We start from the raw sequence: 13796 nt of genomic DNA on the forward strand, positions 1-13796 counted from the left end.
GTGTTGCTTGAGGAAAAATAATTTCCTCTCATTACATATGTAAATGATAGTTGCCATATTGTTTTGGAGAAATAATTTCCTCTCATTGAAATCTTCTTAAGATTTAATTTCTCAAACAATCATACATGAGATGGGTATTGACCTAGGTCAACCATTCATTATCATCATTTGAGAAAATGATTTAAATGAGGTAGATCACCTCATACTATTTTAATAACACTACATATGATTTAAATCTCAAGCCCTTCATATAAGAGAGTTTGGACCAGAGGTACAAATATCCCATGAATGCATGTGAGACAAGTTTAAATGAAGTATAAGACTTCACACAATTTACTATAATAGTTTTGGACAATATCAACTAGTTAAACTAGTCAAAATATCCATTCATTTAACTATGGCATGATCATGCAAAGTGACCACACCATTTTCTTGCAGAAACAATTAGTGTAGGTCAAATGTGAGCTATTAGAGTTGGAATTAACTTAATATCTATTTTGCTTGATTTTTAAGAATTATTTGAATAGGGAAAAGTCCCTGTCTTGTTATTTTTATCACATTAATTCTACAAAGAATCTGGCCATGGGACCAGTGGCATTGGCTAGATAATTTCTCTAGATTTCCAACCATATAAAGTTCATCAAATTTGGTTTAGCCAATTTAATTCTATTGAATTTCAAAGTGGCAGCAGCATTCAAAATCATTTGAAATTAATTAAATCGAGTTTGAATTAAAAGGGCCGGCGGGAAAAACTACTGGGCCAAATCATTTAAACAGGCCCAAGGCCAGCCCAGCCACGGTCCAGTGCCGCGCGGGCTGCCTGCCAGCGGGGGCCACCCGTCAGTGGGTGTTTAAACCCGAAACGGTATGGGCGAGTCTGGGGCGTAGGATTAGATCGCAGATCTACGGCCGGGGTTCATCGTCGTCTCCGACGAGAACCCAACGATGCGGCGGCGGCAGTAGGGGGTCGGAGGGCTTACGGCGGCTCCAGCAAGGGATGGCAGTGTACTCGGGGTAGAGGTGGACGACGGCGAAGCTCCAGGTACAGGTGGCGTCGCCTGAGGTGGTCTGGTTCGCCGGCGATTGCTGCGGAGCTTCCGCGGCGGCGAGCTCTCGATTGGCCTTGCTCCGGTGTGAATCGAGGGAGTGGTGAGGTGGTTGAGTGGCAGTGAGAGGTGGGGAGTGAGCTGGTGTGCTTGGATGGGTCAAGGGAGCTCTCTATTTATAGAAGCGCGAGGGTGATGCGGGGCAGTGAGGAAGTCGACCATGGCGCGGCGGTTCTGGCGAGCTAGCGAGCTAGCCGATGGCGCAGGGCTGTTCAGCGTGTCCAGGCGGTGCGTTTGGCGGCGACAGCGCTGTCGGGCGGTGCCTAATTGTGTCGCATTGTCTCCGTGTCGGGTGCGTCTGCGGCGGGACAGAGTCGTCGTCTCCGGCGGCGGCGGGCACGGGTTGGCTTGGCGAGCGTGTCCGGCGGGCTCGTGGTGGCGTGCTGATGCTCGACGCGTTGAGGGAGGGGTCAGGGCGTGAGCGAGGTGGCTGCGCGGCGCGTGTACTGTGACGTCCGCGCGCATGTCCACGCGCGACGTCACCGGCATGGTGAGCGCGTCCAGGGCGCGCGTCGGCCGGCGTGTGTCGTCCGCGAGCGTGACAATGGCGATGCTAGGGTGGCGTAGGAGGTGCGTTGGCGCACGGTGGCGAGGTGGTCCTGGCAGAGGAGCAAGGGGAGAAGAGGGAGGTCGACGAGCTCGGGGACATGGCCGGCATGGCCATGCCCTAGCTTGCTCTCTCTCTCTCCCTAGGGTTCTATTGAGCATTAAAATGAACTAAGGGGACCAGGGGACCAATTGGGGTAGTGTAGTGTAGATTAGATTGAGTAGATTCACTATTTGCAACTATTGCAAATAGTGCCCGAATTTGGAAAATGCAAAAATAACCAAATTTGAAATAATTCAAATGGTGAAAGTTTTTAAAATGTGAGTGTTGATATAAGTTGTAAATGACCAGAGAGGTTTTGAGGTGGTGGTGGAAAAATTAGAATTCAAAAGTTGGCCAAAATGGCTAAGTGTAGATTGTTGCAAATGTTAAAAAGTTGGGACTTTGGATGAGCATAGCTATTGATCAAGAATGATTTTGGCATGGTGATCTTTACCAAAGTTGTTCACCTTGATGTTGACTTTGAAATGGTGCAAAGAATTAGCAAGAGTTGGTTTGGGAAAATTGAATAGCAAGGGCTCAAAGTAGTGATCAGACTATAATTGTCAATTTTGACCATTATCATATGTGAGCTAGTTTTGCATTTGAAAATTATTTGAATTGTGATTCTTTGATTCCAAAAGTTGTAATAAGTGTTTAACAACATTATTCAACTAATGTGAAGACCAAATAGATCTAGGGTCAAAATTTATAAAAATGCCATAGGGCATATGTGAGGGTTTTTAGGGTTTTGCATTTTAGTGGATTTTCTTCCTCTTTGATTTATTTGGTTGGTGATCTTAATATGATCACACTAGGGTTTTAGAGCATATCAAATACAAGTAATAACAATCATCATGGCATATCACTCAAATGCACAAGTCCTATGCATGGTACTATATGCAAATAGAAAAGTTTTTGTTGGTTTGAAATTTTGTTTTCTGGAATTCTCTAACTTTCTTTTTATTGAAATTTGGGGTGTTACAGCATCTTACTTTGGACCTTCAAGCGGAGTTATTTAATAAGGGTCTTCTCCTACTAATTAATTGAAAATATTTTTTACAAATCTCCCCGTTAGAGCGCCCTGTAACCTTACCTTTTCTAAATGGTACACTTTAAGACATTTAGAATAGAAGAAGAACCGTCGTCACCGGTTAATTGAAAGTGGATTGACAACATTCATCATTTGATTGTCTTAGTGCTTGTTATGGACCTTTTTATAGGTTGTCCACTTCCAATGAATTAGGAGAAGGTTGGCCTATCCATGGCGACACTAGTTTGATCTCCTTTATACTTACCTAAACTAACCAGCGAAGTCGAGATGTTGATGAGAAAGGGGCGAGTTTCAAGGCCAAAGAGTGCTTTTTGAAGGTACTATGCATCTTTAAGAATAAAGAGTGATTTATTTTTGTTTTGGTATAGTCGGAATTGAACGTGCGACCATTAGGTTAAAATTAGCCATCCATTATCTTGGGTTGAAGATCAAGCGTTAACTTCCCCATTATCTAAGGTTGGGACCTTCCTCCAGTATCTCACTAGAAACCCCTCATGCAAGGTTGATTTGTTAGACGAATAGGCAACCATCAGCCTTGTGTGTGTCCAATCAATCGCTAGAGCATTTTCTGTTTACAGACCAAAATATTATAACAGCAAATGGATTCTTGATCCGTGAATATAATAGAGCAGAACATAGGGTGAAGCAAAGCATTCCACTGACTAAAATTCCATGTTTTGGAAAAAATCTGAACGACCTTGGCTTCCATATGACCATATGGCTAGTTTTAAACAAATCGGAAGGTTAAAATTTGTTTCAATTTGGCATTTAATTCTTTATTTTCATGGGAAGTTGGATAATTCTTAGGCAAATCATGGTAAGTTTTTAAATACTTGTGGCCTTATCCAACAAAGTGTTTGATATTTTTTGGTTTTCATGTGCATGTGACCAAGGAAATCAATCCATCAACCATTTCTCTTGTGAAGATTTTTGCGATTGGCATTTTATCAATAAAAACACATCAATAAAAATGGCATTATTGTCTTCACCACTTTTTAAATAACATGAAATTATGGCCGATCCTCTTCGAGCTCATAAATCATATCATAGTGAGCAACCCAACAATCAGTGTCATGGATGATGTGAAGATGAAAATTAGTCGAGAGTAGTACACCTTGGAGATAAGGAAAACATGCATCGTCTACACTGCTACAATTCTCAATAGAATCCCAAGTTGATCAGATGGTATTTTCAATACTCTCCCTTGTAATGATCCCAATGCTACCAGTGTTATAATGAACACCAAAACTTACAACCATTACCTTAGCCCAACCCTCTTAGGGTTCCAACCACTCGCGACATCATCAGGCTTTCCACTGGAGCATGTGAAAGGGCCATAGAGTATTCATTATTTTACCTTTATTATCCAAATTAATGCGCATGGGATAAGTACACGCCCAAGATGTAACATAAATTCAATAAAATGGATGAAATGATGAACCAATGCATCACCTCCTTAACTGGATCTAGCTAAAAAAAATCTATTATCGGTCTTATAAAGAGCATGCATATGCCTACCACTCACAATAAGAGCTCGAGTTATTGTAAGGCAATTTGTGTTGCGGTGATGGTATCTATGTTCGTATATACCCTCCTTGGTAACAAGTGTATTCACATGCCTGCCACTCAAACTAAGTTTCTTCCCTCGCTGGCCTACCATGTAGGCTCACTCTACTCTGTCGTAGAGTGTAAAACTGGTCTAGTTTCTACGAAGAGCAATCATTTTAACCTATGAAAACATTTGTGTGTGAGTACGAGCAACGACTAGTACGTAGCAGTCCACTCATACAGTTGGGTGCATGCGGAACTCGTTTCATCTATGGTGTTTAGTGTTCCCCTAAACCATGTTGTGTTCTTAGTAGAAATTTATCAAGCATGAAAAAAGTGGTTAATCGTTGTAACCTATTTGAATAGATGGTTCGGTGACCGTGACTTTTGTCTCATCAGTTTAACGGCCTTGTACCTTTGGCCATATGCCTTACATTTGTATATTTAAATCACAATTAATTATAGCTCGGTAATTGTGTGCACTACTGAATATATGGAAGTTGATCCATGACTAGAATAGAGAATAACATAGAGCGAAGCAAAGCAATCCACTAACTAGAACTTCATGTTTTGGACAATAATTTACACGTTCTTGGCTTCCATATGACCATATGGAAGCATGTTTGAAACAAATCAGCAAGGTTAGTACTGATTCAATCTGGCGTTTAGTTCTTTCTTTTCATGGGAAGCTGGATAATTCATAGGCAAATCTTGGTAAGTTTTAGAAAACTTGTGGCCTTAGTCAAACCAAAGTGTTTTTTATTTTTGGTTTCCATGTGTATGTGATCAAGGGAATCAATCCATGAACCATTTCTCTTGTGAAGATTTCTTCGAGTGGCATTTTATCAGACCGTCATGATATTTTTCATTATTTTTCCAATGGTACTATGATAATACATATTGATTGTGAACTTCAAGTATTTGTAGGCACAATAGCTACTTATAAAGTCTCATCTTCGTGATAGAAGATAAGACGTAACCACCAAAGTCATATGTACTATATTATACTAAGAAAATAACAACATACAGGAAACTTGGTTTGTAAAAATACATGAAAACAAGAACGAGTTTCAAATTAGATTATTACATATCACTCAAGAAGAATCTAATGTAAGTCGTATAAAGGGAATGCAAGTGTCCATCTCCTTCATAATTAACAAGCCGCCTCAACTTATATTGAACAAAATTTATGTTGTGGTGATGATATATATGTTTGTGTATATATACTCTAGTCAGTAATCATGGCATGCTAAGACTAAGAGGTGTTGGGATAACATCTTCCAACCCTTCTTTTTATATCATGTAGATGTAGATTTACTAGACTGTGCTATAGAATGTAAAGATGCTATGGTCTCAATTAAGAGCCGACATTTTGTAGGTCTTGATACCTTTGTGCATGGGCGTATATAAGGGCATGGTGTGGCCCCTTTGTTGAACTTCTACTCCGTACAATGTTTACTTTTGTTAACGTTTTAAGTAATGTAGCCATATAAACAAAAACTCGTGTATACTCAAAACAAAGTAAGAACATAAGAATCTACTAGGGCTACATGGACAAATAATACTAGTACAATCAACGCGCTCCCCCATATCATACCAAGGGTTTGGTTGATCTTGCGGTGTATCGCCGTAGTGTAGCATGTGTTGTTTCTCTCTGATGCAACACCATAAACAATACCGTTTGTATCTGTTGTTTGTATAAGTATTTCTTTTCATCCAAGGGAATAATTGAGAGACATTTGGATGAAATGTTTGCTTCCCGCAACATTGTGACTTTGATTGTATGTGATGTCACTAGTAGAAAAGCGGGTATTAGAGAAAGTGTTTGTGGGCGGCTTTAGCCGGGAAAAACAAACCGACTCCAAACAGTACCCCCCTTGGGTTTTTTTTCTTCTAAAACTACTACCTCCATAGAAAGGCACCTTAGAAATTCATAAATTGGTTCTTTTTAAGTGCTCATTCTTGTTTTATTTTATATTTGATTTTCCTATGTAATAATAGTATTCATCACTATGAAATACTTTTTTCCTATGCAGCTTAGTTAACTATATTCCCTTTTAGGTTTTTTCTCTACTCGTTCATCCAATTTTTATATTTGTGACGGGTCTAACCAGATTTTTTTAAAAGGAGATCGCTTCTGCATATTATATTAATGAGTCATTAGAAAATTGCATGATCAACTTAACCTTACATGAAGGAGTGGCTCTATACAAAACACCGCAAGACCACACTTTCTTTGTCTCTCTCACTTACCAAAGCACGCCAACTTATGCACAATTGCATTGTTTTAGGATTATCTATAGAATAAACACATCAATCAAAAACATCATTAGTGTCTTCACCTCTTTTTAAATAAAATGAAATTCAGACGGATCCTCTTCCAGCTCATAAATCATATCATATTGAGCCACCCAACAAAATGTATCATGATGATGTGCAGATGGAAATTAATCGAGAATAGTACACCTTGGAGACAAGGAAGAAACCATGCCTCGTTCACACTTCTACCAGGTCCGGCCCCGCGTTTTTCAGGCCCATGGGCAAAGTCGAAAAAAGGTTCCTTAATGCTAACATATGTGTACACATAACTAGACATATAACCATATATATGCCTACCTTTACTTTATACGCATATTACGATAGAAATAATAATAAAATAGTAGAAAAATATAACGAGTTTTTCTACTAGTTTGATTACCTCAAATAAAAACCAAATTACGGTGACTCCATGGACAATTACACTTGAATGCTTCATAAAAAAGCTTCTCTTTCCGATCCAATAAACCTGATTATCCAGATTTCTCGTTTTGTTTTTCGCAGCACCGGTCAATTGCTTTGGCATTGTAGCACCTAAAATAGCGAAGAAATTTACATCAAATTAGAACCCTAATTAAGAGAATAAGTCAAGGATTAGATGAAGAATTAGACGAGAGATTTAATCATGGACTTATAAGGGGATGGACGGCAAGCCGGTGGGGCGAGGCGAGGCGATCGGTGAGACACAGAGACGAAGAGGACATGCAAACAATCAACTGATCGTATTCATTTTTTTCACAGGAATCGATCAAGGCAACACTAGTTGCCTTGTGGAAGTGGAAGACGCCTAGTGGAGTTGGACCGATCTAGCACTCGCTTCCGTAGTTCCTTGTATCCTTTTCTCGGCTTCTCGGTGGGTCTGTTTGTACTACTTTTTGTTTCATCCTATAGGAAATAAAACCTCCGATCATGGGTTCCCTCATGGCCTGGGCCCTAGGCGGCTGCCCATGGTTGGAATTGGAAAGGGTTGTCCCCGACTGCTACAATGCTCAATAGAATTCCAAGTTGGTCAGATGGCATTGTCATTACTCTTCCTTCAGTGTTAGTAGTGTTAGAATAAAAAAGGTGAAGTTATAATGAACACCAAAACTTTCATCAACCATTACCTTATCCCAACCCTCTCGGGGTGCCAACCACTTGCGGCGTCATCAGGCTTTCCACGGGAGCATGTGAAAGGGCCACATAGTATTCATTATTTTACCTTTATTATCCAAATCAATGCACATACGAGATGTAAGTACATTCAATAAAATGGATGAAATGTGTTGAACCAAAGAATCACCTCCTGAACTTGATCTAGTCAACATTTTAATTATTTTCTGCGAATGATGTAGTGGAATGTAAGGGAAAATAAATAAGAGTATAGACATATCAAAACTATGAAGACAATCCAAATAACTAATATTATTTTGGCTATGATTTTATTTGGTAGAGTTGGTTCTCGAAGCCACACAAAAATGTACCAAGGCACTGGATAAAAGTTTGTGACTTGTGAGAAAGATAGGGATTTTCTCTCAACAGTATAGTGGTGATGGTGTGACTATGGTTATTCTGAATTCACGTTGCTACCAAGATATCAATATCCTTGGTTTCATACTCCGGGGTGTGATGTGGGGCATGTGAAATTCATGGACTCTCCATGTATCGACAAGATTATGCCAACATATGTAGCTTGGCGTAATGTTTTGATTTAAATACACTATGGAAACATGTTTGATAAATTTATTGATATTGATTCAATATATTATGCATTAATATTTTATTTATTAACTTGGCTGAACATAACTTATGACAAATCTTATAAGTCTCATAGTTTGATACGAACAACCTAACAAGTACTCAATTTCGTAAGTCTTTCACTTCGTAAAACATCGCTCGGTATGTATGGCTTATGTGCCCTTGACTTCTCTAGAGTAACTATTTTAAGTGTTTTTTGCAGGTATTTTTACTAGCATGTGCAGTCAGGCACCACAAGAGAGCGAGGGAGCTAAGACTTTTCATGATTTGCCTCGTGACAATTCATAAGATGAGTTTTCCTGTACGTGTTGGTTGTCATAATAGCTAGAAGTAAGGCATAATCATTGTGGAAGAGATTGAGGTGCAACCAATATAAAGATATGCACTATATCGTACAGAAGGAAACAAATGAATACAAGACATATTCTATTTAAAAATAAATAAATAAATAAATAAACCATAATAGGTAGAAGATTAAATTTCACTACTCACCACGGAACAATCTATTGTCGGTCATATAAAGTTCATGAATGTGCCAACCACTCACATCAAGTCGTCTATTGTGAACACAATGCATGCTCGGAAGATGATTCATATGTCCCTATATATACTCTCTCAGACTATTTGGTTCACATGAGTTGGAACGGAGGAATGTGAGTTTGGAAGACTAAGTATTAAGTCTCTTCTTTGTTTGAGGCTATTAGGAATTTGAATAGGATGGGAAAGATGAGTTGGGCTCTCTAATAGCCACCAATCTCTTTCCTGGGGTACCTTGTTAACGTTTCGTGGCAAACAAAGATTGGGACTAAACAACAAACTCCCACACCAAATCCCTCCACTAATTGCATCCTCTAACTCTCATTCCTCTTTCCATCGAATGTCAAACACGATGTCTGGAAACTAGAGATGCTAAGATTGGGAGGACTCGGGACATAAGTTTCTTCCCTTAATGTTCTCTCGTCTAGGCTCACTCTTTTCTGTCGCAGAGTGTAAATCTGTTTCTGTTCCCAAAAACCAAGCATTGTCAGGTTCTCAAAGAGCGTACGCATTAGTCCAAGAACGGGCTAATATCAGTTGACCGCCATAAGAAAGCATCACAAGAAGTCAACTCAGCTTAGGTTCAACATAGTGCATGTTGTGGTGATGATATATATGTTTGTGTATACTCTCCCCGATAAATTCATGTGATCTAATTAAAAGGCTAGGGCATACTAGCATAGTAAGATTATGAGACGTCGAGACAAATTCATGTGATGTAATTAAAAGGCTAGTGATGTTGGAATATTTTCATCCTAAGACATTAAATTAGAGTTACCACTTATGAATATGATATAAATATACACTATTTTAGTTGAACTGGCCTCACTATGGTATGTTGATTGTGATTTCATGTGATCTAATTTAAGTCTAATGCTATTGGAATACCCCATATTTTCATCCTAACACACTAAATGAGAGTTTTCACTTGTGAATACGATAGTAGAACGAATTGACCAAAGGATCCATTTTGAAACATTATAATAGGAATGACCGATGTGAAAAACATGTCACACCACCTTGGTGCAATTCAGATCCATTGAAAACAACGATCTACCTTGGTACAGGTCTAAAACAAGAATCTTGTGGAAGAAGTAGTGGTATTTGCATACAAGCACCCTCTAACCTAAACCTAGCATGCCCAAATTTATGACCTCTTAGCTGAAACTGAATCAAATATACATATAAAATAATTTGGCAAGTTAGCCAATAAACTAATATATAGACATGTCACCAACACCAGACCTGAGAAAATTAGGAACAAAGTACAGTGTAGGTTAATTTGTGACGGGACACTTGTGTGGAATCATAGGTTTAGTAAGGAAAGATGGGGAGGGATTTGGATGAACCATCACCAACTCTCATTTAATTGTGTGGATGTCTTGTACTCTCTAACTTGGACTAACCTAGTAAAACTAGTTTATTGATTCCAGATGTGTCGGCCCATACACACTTCACGTGAACGTCCACCTATTGCATTCAATCTTTCATCAGATTAATTGCATTTTTTCTTGGAATGGAGAGGCCAAAGAACCTAAATTTTCATTTCTGTTGAGCTAGACCTCGTGACAACTTTCAGAACTTTTATTTGTGTAATTTGGAAATTTTAACTCATAAATAGTGAATTTAAGAGTCGAGACTAAAACAAGGAAGTCTCATGGAATGTGATGTTGAGCACCAGGAGGGGGTAGGTATCACACATTTGAGGCGATCCAAATCGGCTGAAGAGCGACATCTTGCCAGAGTTAGCGCGCGGGTCAGAGCGGTAACTCGGACGTGACGACGGCCGAAGAGATGTTGAGAGGGACACTACCATTTAATTTTGACCAAACAAAGGTGCCATAGTTTTTTCGTGGCATTTCTCATACACTATCATATAAACACGAGCTTGTATGCACTCCCTCCGTTCCATATTACATGTTTTGGTTTAGATATATCGATACACATTTTATTTATAGAAACATTCGAATCTACGACAACTAATATGAAACAGAGGGACTGGTTCAAGCCTTTCACCGAATGTCATGTTGCATGCTTATTTATCTATCGATAGCCGCACATAGTTTTCTATAAAATAATTATCAACATTGTTTTATGGATTTTCTATTTGCGTGCCCCTCGTTCCTTAATTGTATTCATTTTTGTCCAGCCTCAAAACCTATGCTCACGTTTCCCCTCCCTCTTGTCATAAACCCTCACAATCCTCAAACAGTGGGTTGTCATCGGGACAAAGGCCTTGACTGTTACTTGCTGACGAGCGGGGTCGCGTAGTGCCGCCAGGACATGTCGGAGCAGCTTCTCTCTCTCTCACCCTATTCCCAAATTTGGGAAATTGACTGAGCAGACTCCGCACCAGCCCCGCATTGGTCCCTCCACCGCCATTGTGCCCTACTACTCTATTCCATTCGCCTCCTTCACCCCTCCCCGCCTCCTCCTCCACATATACCCATCATCGGGGGACACGAAGCAGTGGTGACGAATGACTCCACCTAGCCGATCGACGGTCGAGAAGATTGGGTCGAAACGGAGGGAGAAAACTCATGGATTCCATCTGGGTATGCTTCGTATCCCTTTGAGTTGGTTATCTAACTCGGAAAATGGAGATTATTTTAACTTTGGGCGTGTGAATTTGTGCCCATCCAACTGAATTTTCCTGGCCTAACTCTATCCTTTGCTTTTTAGCCAGTGGTTAGAATGGAAACTAGTATATTGCATGGTACTAAAGCTCACATGTTGTCCCTTTTTCTATCCAAAGGTGGTAGAGACAACCATTTCGTTCCAATATTTTTGATAATATATTTACTCTGATTATCCCTAGAGCCTGGGCGATGATGTTGATATGAAATAATTCAATAGAATTGAGCAAAGATTTTTCCCTATAACTTGCGACAAGCACCTAGGAATCCTTTTTGCTGGCAGCCGTTTCGCAAAGTTCATATCGATGAGCTTCAGCCACGTTAAAGCATGGGACAACGGGAAGGGTGTTCAGCCATCATCTATCTCTGCTAATAGCGAGCGCCACACCACTCCTTGTAGGTCCAGACCATCTAAACCTACTGGCATTGAAAGACAAACCACCCCTGCCGCTAATGCAGAACAAGATGCAGAACCTGACAAGGCAGTGCCTCAACTAGATAATGATGATGAGATGATGTACCCCGAACATGTAGATAAATTCAGCAAGCAAGCAATAGAAGCTGAATACTAATACTTTGCAAATGTATCTATAATTTTTTTATGATCCATGCTTGTTTTATACCAATTGCTATATGTTGTGTTTACACTTTGTGGCATTTTTATGCATTTTTTGGAACTAACCTATTAACAAGATGCCACAGTGCCAGTTCCTGTTTTCTATTGTTTTTGTATTTTAGAAAAGTTTTTCTGGAAATATTCTCAGAATTGGACGAAGAAAAAGCCGAAGTTCCTATTTTTCTGTCACGAAGACGGAGTCCGAAGGAGAGACGAAGAGGTGCACTAGGGAGGGCACACCATGCCTAGGCGCCCCCCCCCCTGACCGCGGGCCCGCGCCTAGGGGTGGTGTGGGCCCCCCGGCGCCCACCGACCTCGCCCTTTCGCCTATAAATTACATCCTCGGGGAAAACCTAAATACTGATACGTTGCAAATGTATCTATAATTTTTGATGCTCCATGCTTGTTTTACACCATTTTTTATATGTTTTTTTTTACATTTCGTTGCACTTTTATACATTTTCCGAAACTAACCTGTTGACAAGATGCCACAGTGCCAGTTCCCTGTTTTTGCTGTTTTGTATTTCAGAAAAGTTGCAGAGTAAATATTATCGGAATTAGACGAAACAAAAGCCGAAGTTCCTATTTTACTGTAACGAAGACGCAGTCCAGAGGAGAGACGAAGAGGCGCCACGAAGCGGCCGCACCTGGCCTAGGTGCGGCCCAGGCCCTAGCCGCACCTAGGGGTGATGTGGGCCCCTCGGGCACCCACCGACCTCGCCCTTCCACCTAGTTATTCACCTGTTCGAGAAAAACCTAAATACTCGAGCCTCCATCCATGAAAAGTTCCGTCGCGGCCACCATCGCATACCCTAGCTCGGGAGGGTTCTGAAACTCTTCCCGGCACCCTGTCGGAGAGGGAGATCGTCCCCAGAGGCCTCTACATCGCCATGCCCGCCTCCGAAGTGATGCATGAGTAGTTCATCTCTGGACTACGGGTCCATAGCGGTAGCTAGATCGTTGTCTTCTCCAATTTATGCTTCATATTTAGATCTTGTGAGCTGCCTATCATGATCAAGATCATCTTTATGTAATGCTACATGTTGTGTTTGATGGGATCCGATGAATATTGAATACTATGGTTGAGATCGATTATATACTTGTCATATGTTATTAATTTGTGATCTTGCATGCTCTCCGTTGCTAGTAGATGCTCTGGCCAAGTATGTGCTCGTGACTCTCTTAGGGAGTATTTATGCTCGATAGTGGTTTCATGCCTCTAGTAATCTGGAAGAGTGACAATAAGTTCTAAGGTTGTAGATGTGATGTTGCTACTAGGGAGAAAATAACAATGTTTTGTCTAAGGATAATTCTATTGTTTACTTTACACACATTGCTTAATGCGATAATCTGTTGCTTGCACCTTAATACTGAAAGGGGTGCGGACGCTAACCGGAAGGTGGATTATTAGTCATAGACGCAGTTGGATTACGGTCTATGTATTATGTTGTAATGCCCAAATGAATCTCATAGAAATCATCTTGTCATGTATAGTCTTTATTCTGTCAATTGCTCAGCTGTAATTTGTTCACCCAACATGTTATTTATCTTTGTAGAGAGACACCTCTAGTGAACTGTGGACCCCGGTCCTTTCTTTTACACCGATAAATTCATCTACTGCAAACACTTGTTCTGTTTACTTACTGCAAACACCGTTCTC

This window comes from Lolium rigidum, chromosome 4, assembly GCF_022539505.1.
Source record: "Lolium rigidum isolate FL_2022 chromosome 4, APGP_CSIRO_Lrig_0.1, whole genome shotgun sequence".
Lineage (NCBI taxonomy): Eukaryota > Viridiplantae > Streptophyta > Magnoliopsida > Poales > Poaceae > Lolium > Lolium rigidum.